The sequence below is a fragment of the Cryptomeria japonica genome, chromosome 2 (assembly GCF_030272615.1).
Source record: "Cryptomeria japonica chromosome 2, Sugi_1.0, whole genome shotgun sequence".
NCBI lineage: Eukaryota > Viridiplantae > Streptophyta > Pinopsida > Cupressales > Cupressaceae > Cryptomeria > Cryptomeria japonica.
The window spans coordinates 39,671,746-39,681,522 of record NC_081406.1 but is presented as its reverse complement, the minus strand read 5'-3'; positions in this window follow the sequence as shown (position 1 = coordinate 39,681,522).

Genomic DNA, 9,777 nt, shown 5'->3' with positions numbered 1-9,777 from the left:
AGTATACGGTCCCTCAAGTCTGTTCCCATGGATATGGTGTAAACCTCATGACATCTCCTACTCAAAGCATCTGCAACTACATTTTCCTTTCCTTTGATGTAGTGAACGTCAAAATCATATTCGCACAAGAACTCCATCCATCTCCTCTGACGTGCATTAAGGTTCGGCTGAGTGAAGATGTACTGAAGACTCTGATGATCTGAATGCAACTCAAAGTGATGTCCTAAAAGGAAGTGTCTCCACCTCACAAGTGCATGCAATACTGCTACGAGCTCAAGATCGTGAGTGGGATAATTAAGTTCATGAGTCTTAAGTTTCCTAGACTCGAAAACTATGGCCCTACCACCCTACATAAGAACTGCCCCTAAACCCTCTAAGGAAGTATCGGTACAAACCATGAAATCAGCTGAAGGATCTGGTACAACAAGGATGGGAGCGCTAGTAAGTGCCTTTTTGAGTTCCTGAAAGGCCCTCTCGCACTTCTCTGTCCACTCAAATTTCTTCCCTTTACGTTGAAGAGAGGTAATAGGGTGTGCGACTCTGGAGAAACCTTCGACAAAACGTCGGTAATATCCTGCTAAACCCATGAAACTCCTGACCTCTGTCACACTAGTAGGCGCTGGCCAATCCATAATAGCCCTAATCTTTGATGGGTCCACTGAGATCCCATCACCGGAAATAACATGTCCAAGGTACTTGACCTCAGATCGAAAGAAAGCACACTTCGATAGGCTGCCAAACAACTGGTTATCTCGCAAACACTAATCCGCATTTGTACTCTTCCTGTCTCCACCAAGTGGAGGCTGTGCCTCTCAGAAGATGAACTGCAACACGTGCTTTCAAGTTGCTCTCATAAGAATGCAACGCAAAGCACCTCTCAAGACTAAGAAGCCATGCCTCGGCCTCTACTCCATCTGTAGAACCTCCGAAGGATGGTGGTTGGAGGTGCATGACCTCCCTGATGAGATCCCCTGGATCTCGACGGCCTCTCTCAAAATAAACTGGTTCCACCGTAGGAGGTGGTCCTGGCATATGCACTGACTCTGGCTCATTACCACCCTGACTCTCTACAGGAATCAGAGCTGGGCTCCTGCTTCGTTCTCTATCAACAGATCTATGACTCCCACAGTCATGACTCCTAACCTGAGGGTTCTCTGCTGGGATCCTTTCCTGAACAATGCCAATAAGATTCTGAATGGCTGCTAAAATGTCACAGTTAGGCTCATTTGGCTGTTCGGGAGGTGCTCCTGGGTTCTCCTCTGGAACCGATGCCTCCCTCTCTACCTCATTGCATGCTATGCGCTCACGTCTAGGACCCCGTCTGCGCTTGCGAGCTTGTCGTGTCAACGAAGGCATCCTAAGAGGAAATAAGACAAAACAATTAATTTATTTATTTTAGAATTAAATTATTTAAATTCAAAATTCCATTTAACAAAATAATTTTAAATATATTTAGGGCAAAACGTAAGTGAGTAAGGCTCCTAGTGTGGAAACCTTGCTCTGATACCAAAATGTCATGCCCAAAATTTAGGGCAAAAACGGAACAAATTTTTTTTTAAAAGATACTAATTTAATTAACAAGTTCACTCTTGCGACAAATGTTAAAGAAATTTTCATTATTAAACTCGAGCTAATTCCGAAACGAACTAAGCATCGATTAATCGTTAAATTTTAATTGCGGAAAACCTACTAGTTAAATTCTATCTCCAAGAGATACTTAGTCAATAGTCTTATTAAATTATTTAAACTGAAGGAAAAAGGAAAGTTATTTTAATTTATCCTCCATTATGACTATATAGTCTTTTCAAATCTTCTCTTTAAATTCCTCTTTATAATTTATCCCAACATTAAAATCAGGATTATATAAATATATATACATATATACATATTTGAATATGCATATATTTATATATTTATAATTTAATTACTTATTTAAAATACTCAAAAATTCACATATATATATATACCCATATATATACCCATATATATATATGGATATATATATATATATATATATATATATATTATATATTTGGCATAAATGACAATATTTTAATTCAAAATTTAAAAAACATTATATCTTTCTAAAATTTGTTTCATATCTCCCCCAACCCTAATTAGGGGTCTAATCTCCCCTCTTATTTCTTATATAATCAAAATCACTTATTTATTATTTTATTTAAATTTCAACTTGCCCTAGCCCCACTCGACTAGGGTTTAAACCCTATATATTTTTTTTAACTGTTAATATTTTTGGCTGGGCCGAAGCCCTTGGCGGCCATAAAACCATTTATATTTTTTTATAGACAATGTTTTTTGGCTGGGCCGAAGCCCTTGGAGGCCATGAAAACCATTTAACTGCAGGTCACATAGGGGGCAAACAAACTTGGCCGCGCACGCGCCACTGTGTGAGCGCACAGTGGGCGCCGCGGCACCACTGTGTGCCCACACAGTGGGCGCCGCTGGCGGCTCCACTGTGTGGTCACACAGTGGCGGCTGTGGCCGTCCACTGTGTGCCCACACAGTGGGAGCCGCAAGCGGCTCCACTGTGTGTGCACGCAGTGGGCGCCGCACGGTCGTCTACTGTGCGTACACACAGTGGAGTCCGCAAGGACCCAAAACTTAATTAATTTTTTTATTTTTTTTATTTTTTAAATATAATATATAAAAATATATATATATATATATATTGATATTTACATAACTAAATAAAGATGAAATTTATTCCAATAAAAATACATATCAAATTTTTTTTTTTAAAAAGAATTTACATGCAAAATTTTTAAGCTAATTTAATAAAGGGAAAACACATAAAGATAAATCAGATTTATAAGTATATATATATATATATATATATATATATATATATAAAACCAATAAGCTTTTAAAATCATTGCTAACTACAATACAATTTAAAATTCTTTGAAAAAGATACAAAATATTCTTCTCTAGAATAAAAGGAATTTTTCATTGATTTTTCTCCTCTAAACTAATATTTACATAAAACTACTTTTTTATTAAAAATACATAAAAATCTTTCAACAATAATAAACTTCTATTTGCCTCAAGTAAAAATATAGGTAGAATCTAAATGAAAACAATTCTTTTATTTTCTTCCAAAATTCAAGAAGCTTTTGCAAGCAACACAAATTAACTTTGTTTTTTTTTCAAATAAACCAGAAGTAGAAATAACAAGCTTTTCTTTTTTTTTAAACATCTCTAAGATATTCTACCAATTTTACAGAATTGTTTTCTTTGAATAGTCACAACAATAAGACTTCAAGTCTATTTTCACAAATTACAACTTGCTTCTTTTTTTCTTATGAATGAGGCATATATCTTTAACAACTATAAACAAACATCTGCAACTGAAATTCAAGTATCTTTAATAACAATCTTCTGAGTCCCTCTCATGATTCCTATTCTCTTTCCTCTGAATTTCCTGCATAATAGAAAACACAAATATGACCACGGAGTGCTCACCTCCCAGCCTAGGCTAACTGGTAGCCACCCCCGAGCTCGGAGAACCAATTCCTAGACAGGTAACAAACAGGCAAACACATAGAAAGCATTGCATATAGATTTTTTTTTTTTCAGACACATTCCCAACTTGGCTTTCACAGCACCACACTCTGGTGATGAACATTTTCAATGGGTGGTAGTGGACCAAATACCCTGAGGAGAACTGCAAGTATGAAATAAACAAGAAGCCACCTCATGGCACAATAAAATATCAAGAATTCTCAACCCCTTATTCCTTATGCCCCCCAAAGGCATTCTAGCCTTATAACCCTCCTTATGACCCCCATTGCACAAACAGGCCATGCAACAAGGGTCGCACAGAGATCCCTTGTGATCGCTCTCAAAAGAGAGTCTCTCACTCGAGGGCTGTCACTGCTACCACCCTCAAGATCCTCTTCTCTCCCAAGAGTAAGAGATCTTGAGAAAACTTTCAAAACACATCAATTCTTAAAACAAAATACCGAAAGAATTTCAAACATAAACTTTCAAGAATACAGATTTCTTATTCAAACCACTTCCAGACATAAACGAGAAGAAGACATTAAAAGTAAAAATTGAAACCAACCTTAATCTGCCCAAAGGTTATTATGATATCTGATGAAGAGCTGCCCAATCCACAAATCTTTTTCCTTCTACCCTTATTCAATTTCTCTATTCCATAACATTATTTTTCTTCTAAATTTTCTTTTGTCTCCAAAAATGGAGAGTGGGTGATTACCCTGCTATTCCCAAAAATCTTCCTTAAGAAGCTCTCTCACTGAGTTCTCACAGGATTCTAAAAAAAACAAAAAGAAGAAAGAAAGCAAAAAAAAAAAAAAAAGACTCTCCTTCCCAAAAGGAAAAATCTTGATTTGATTTCACTTAAATTTCAATTTTCGCTCAACTCAAAAAAACCAATTTTTAAAGCGTTAAAAAGGTCATTAAAAGTAGAAACTTGCCTAAAATTACCCCTAACCCCTAGGTATACCTTATGGGCATTAGGAAACCCTATTAAACTACCCCTAGGTGTTCATTTAACCCATTTTAAACCCCTCTGAAGTTTATTTTTGGGTCAAACATAAGATGACCACTCCAAATATTATATTCCCAAAGTATTTATGACAACACATTAATTTATTTAAGAAACTATAATTAAACACTTTCCCTCCAAGAGACAAAATAATTAAATTTAAATACACACGTGTCAAGTGACACAATTAAAACACTTTTACAAAAATAAAACATGAAATTGTCTCTTGAGGTTTTTACACATTAAAATTTAATTAACACTTTAACACTCATGCAGCATATACAGTTACGAATAAAATACAACACAAACGGGGTGTTGTCTCTCCAAATGGACAAACCCTGGCTTTACGAACATACATAAGTCTAGGTTTGATTCTCCGTAATTTTCCATGGTCACATGGTAAATTTCCTGCGCATCTCAATTTACACATTAGTACTTCCAAATATCCAAATATAATATAATTCAATACTATAACAATGCACATCATCACTTGCATACAATTTACATCTGCACAGATTGAATACATCTTTTATCAAGCAAATTCACATAAGCAATTTCATCCCAATTCACATAAACTAAACATACATCATGGTTCTATATTCAGAGTAAAGTCCTGCAAATTCAATAACGACATCTAAACATTGCAATATCATCCTATCTAACAATTATGTAGTGTTCTATCTCATAAAGCATGTAAGTAAATCATCAAATCATAGCAATGTTATCCAAGTCCTGAAATCATATAAATTCTAAGTCTCAAAATGCATCAAAATAAAGTATCCATAATAGTCTAAAATATAAAATCCACTGAATGTCAGACTGAGTCGAGGTGAGGCCTCACATAAACCCATACCAGTATTGGTTTAAGGTTTAACCGACAGAGCTTTCACTGAGGAATCTTGACAAGATGCATAAGTGGTGTCGGTGTGGCTTCTAGATGGATTTTAGGATGTTGAAGATGTTCTTTGATCATTCTTCAACTGCTTGAAGACATTTCTTTGGCATGGTGGACCCGGAATAGGTCTGGTACCTATCTAGGTTATGGAATAGTATCATGTTAACATGTACTCTACGCGTTACCATGATGTTTCAAGATGTTCTATGGATTGGTTATTGTTGTTTTGGCCTTAAGACGACATGGCATATCATTGTAATATGGATTTATGTAATGATCTTATTGTAATATATTTTAGGTGGCCGACCTAATTGTTTTAGACCTTAGGGTTGGTATAAAATGATGTAAGATCTCATTGTAGATCATGGGGAAATGTTCGTGGTCTTGGAATGTAATATCATATGCGAAGGATATTTGGTCGATCATAGGTGATCGAATCAGGATTAAGGAAGAGGTCAAAGGCCTCCAGTATTGAGCTTAACCAGGAATATAATCAGGCATGATAGATGTTATCTTTAGCAGTTCATTATTTTGGATTATTGTCCATTTATCTTGAGATGCTTATTACCTCTCTATAATCAGTGAGACTCTTTTTTAATGAGTAGTACACTCTAGGTAGTGTGCCTTCCTGCATGTGCAGACCCCTCATTGTATCACATACTTTCTACAGAATTATCATCTAACTGTGGGTAGGCTTCCCACCGTGGTTTTTCCCTTTTTGGGTTTTCCACGTACAAAAATCATGGTGTTATGTGGTATGGTTGCATTGTGCTGATTATCTGTTTCATTGTTAAGTTTCATTGCTTATCGGTATCTTTTTATACTATTTTGGTACCTAATGTTTATATGCTCCGATTTAGAGTTATTAAGTGGATTAATTGATATAATCTATTAACAACTGATTCACCGCCCCCCCCCCCCCCCTCTCAGTTGTTCACCAATTATCCTAAATGTCAGATTTTGTGGCAATACTCAAGATCATACTTACAATATCCATTATGCCCATGGCCATGATACATACAATCATCCTAGTCCTAATGCTCCTTAGCATAATACATACTAGGTGGCCCATAGAATAATTATGTTCCTCCCCACTAGAGCATATATATGACCAATATCATCCTTACATGAAATAAATCCCCCCTCCTCCCATCGGTGGCTCAGGTATGGGAATATCTCAAAGAGACAAAGCACCACCAAGTAGTGACTTGCAAAAATAGATTAAGGAATTGCAACAACAAATAGCAAGTATAAAAATACCAACAAAGGACTACACAATTCATGACATATGTCCTTATCTATTTGATAGAAGAATACCAATGCTTCCTTTTCCTCATCATTTTGTGGTACCTAAGTTTGACAATTATAGAGGAAAATTATATCCCAAGGCACACATTAGAGAATTCTTTATGACTATCATAGAGGTGGCAAAAGAATATTCTTACTTGATGAGATTATTTCCAAAAAGTATAGGTGGACAAGCCATGGAATGGTTTTCACAACTTCCACTTGGGATAAAGTCATGGGGTGAATTGGCAAAGGCATTTATACAAAATTTCTCATATAAATTCAAAAGTGAGGTATTAGTGACCACATTATGTAACACAAAGCAAAAAAATGGAGTCTTTTGCATTAGTTTTACAAAGTTGGAAAAGTTTGACAAGTCATTTCCCTTGTCAAATTCCACAAAAATAAATGGTTGAGATCATTACCCAAAATATGAACAAAGACATTGGATATGAACTTTGAATGGCATGTTTGTCTACCTTCAAGGAAGTTATTGAAAAAGGTCTATCATTTGAGAAGGTCCTCATTGAGCAAGGCACTCTCAAGATATTTAAAGAGAATAAAGATAACCCTTATGGGAAAGAGAAAGCTCAATTTTGGAACAAGAACAATAATACCATCAATGATGGGGTTGTGGATGCTAATATGGTCAATCCAAAGATAACTTTTCCCAGTGCTAGCTTGTACAACAATCAAATGAATACACAAACAACACCAAGACCCCCAAGGAAGTACACACCTTTGGGAGAACCAATTGAAAGTGCATTGAAGAAGTTGGTTGCCACAAAGCTCATCACATCATTAGATAATCAACCATTTGAACCAAGGGTAAAGCCTTCTATTGGAATTTTTGATGTTTATGTGATTGTTATTGATGGACACACACTTGCATTAAGATCCTCTTTATATGTATGAGTTAGAGCACAACTGGTATTTGTTTCAACCAGTATGTTGCAAGTATGTTGTATTACAGTCATTAGACTATTGATGTTTTGCAGAGTGTGTTTACCGGTCTAAAGCAGCATATTGACCTCAAGCGGTATGAGGAATTAAAGCGGAATAACACATTTTGACCAATCTTCATTTTTGTCAAATCGGCAACTAGCATTTTGCATGAACCAGTAATACTCTATGATGAGTTACCAACCAGCATTTTGTGATGAGTTATCAATCCACCGATTGTTTGACGGTGTTGGCACACTGGCGGTGCTTCTTGTGTCATGTTACTGAGTATGTCTAGATTCATTGAACCTAGGAAATTGAAATGTAATCCTATTGGACTGACATGAAATCAGATTCCTTTAAAAGGACATCATGTCTAGGGTTTTAGGTTGTTGCTGAAAGGGTTTATGTTGTGACTAGGGTTTAAGGTGGTTGAGGAGTTGAAAAGAATATGAATGTGTAGAAGACTGAAGTAATGCAGGAGTGAATTAAGAACAAGCTATCAAGGATCTAACTGAGCAGTCTGTGCTATTAGATAGATCAAACACTTGTTGATTACTCACATCTTTGACAAGTCTATAGCCCTTTACCGGGTAGGCCCAAAAGCCTTTTGTAAAATCCTCTAACAAGGTGGTTCACCTCTGTGAATCTAAAATCCTCTAGCAAGGTAGTCCTTGATTGGACTTATCTCCTAACAAAGATTGAGATTCTTAATAGGATCTATTCTGGTGAAGAACATTGTAAGACCATAACTGGTCTGACCTTAACCGGTTTGGTTTCTATTCTACAGATAGTGACTTGTGAGTTCCATCTCACTGTAGTTTTTCCCATTTGGGTTTCCACATCAAATATCTTGTGTTATGGTTGTATTTATTTTTTGGGTGAATATGTTATTTGCATTTTGGTTTGCATGTGTGATAACCGGTCTGTCTGTTAAACTATTTTACCAGTTTATCTTTAGACTATTTAAGTGTTTAAGAGCAAGATTTTTTGGTATACTAATTCACCCCCCCCCCCCACTTAGTATTCATCAATTGGTATTAGAGCCTACCTTTCTATAAGTTTAACCACTTGGAAAGAGATATGGGGGAATACACATTGAGCGAACTTACTCAACAACTCACTCAATCTGAGCAAGCCTATGATGATCTTATGATCAAATACAAGGCATCTCAAGCAAAAAGGAGAGAACATTCAGAAAAGCTGATGGAGCTATCTGAAAATAGTTTTGCAGATGAAGCAGACATGGAAGCCCTAATTGTAGAAGTAAATAATTTGAATGAATCAAACTCCAACCTAAGAAAGGAGTTGGAAGGACTGACTATCCAGATGTGTCAAGAGCTTGAGATCCAAAGAAAAACTGAAGACCTAGTGAAAGAAAGAGATTGTGAGATCTCAAGTTGAAACAAGAGATGAGTGACCTAAATGCTAAACTCCATGCAAGAAAGGTGGAAAAGGAAGACATGCAAGGAGAACTGAACACTGCCATCTCTGAGAATGAAAATTTGTTGGAAACAAGTGCTGCTATTTCCAAAGAACTCTCTGAGTCAAAGGAAATACTTGCTAAGTTCAGCAAAAGTACTGTCAAGCAAGAGCAAAAGCTTGAGTCGGCTAGACCAGTAAAGAATACCAATGGACTTGGTTTCTCTGGACATGAGGAAGGAGAATCCTCAAGAACAAATGTTGAAGCATCAACGAAGCAACCGACATTCAAAGGTAAAGGTAAGCAAAAATTCAAACCTGTTTGCTTTAACTATATTAAAGAAGGACACACTGCCAATGTATGTAGGAACAAAGCCTACAATAATTTTCCTTACTTTATTAACAATGTACCTAGATCCAATAAGTCCAATGGTCATTGTTATGCATGCAAAAAGTATGGGCATAGAGCATTTGAATGTAGGTCTATCATGAATGACACTGGAAGATATCCTCAGAGGACCCAAGGAGTTGGTCCTGAACCTTTTGTGAACTGGAATCACAACCGGTTTAATGTCTTCAATCATCAGCCAAGAAGTGGTGACTATCAAGTGGCAACTGGATGGAGAGAAAATTGCATGATTTGTCATGGTCATGGTCACACTACTACAACATGAAGAAGGAAGAATGGAAACATGAACAA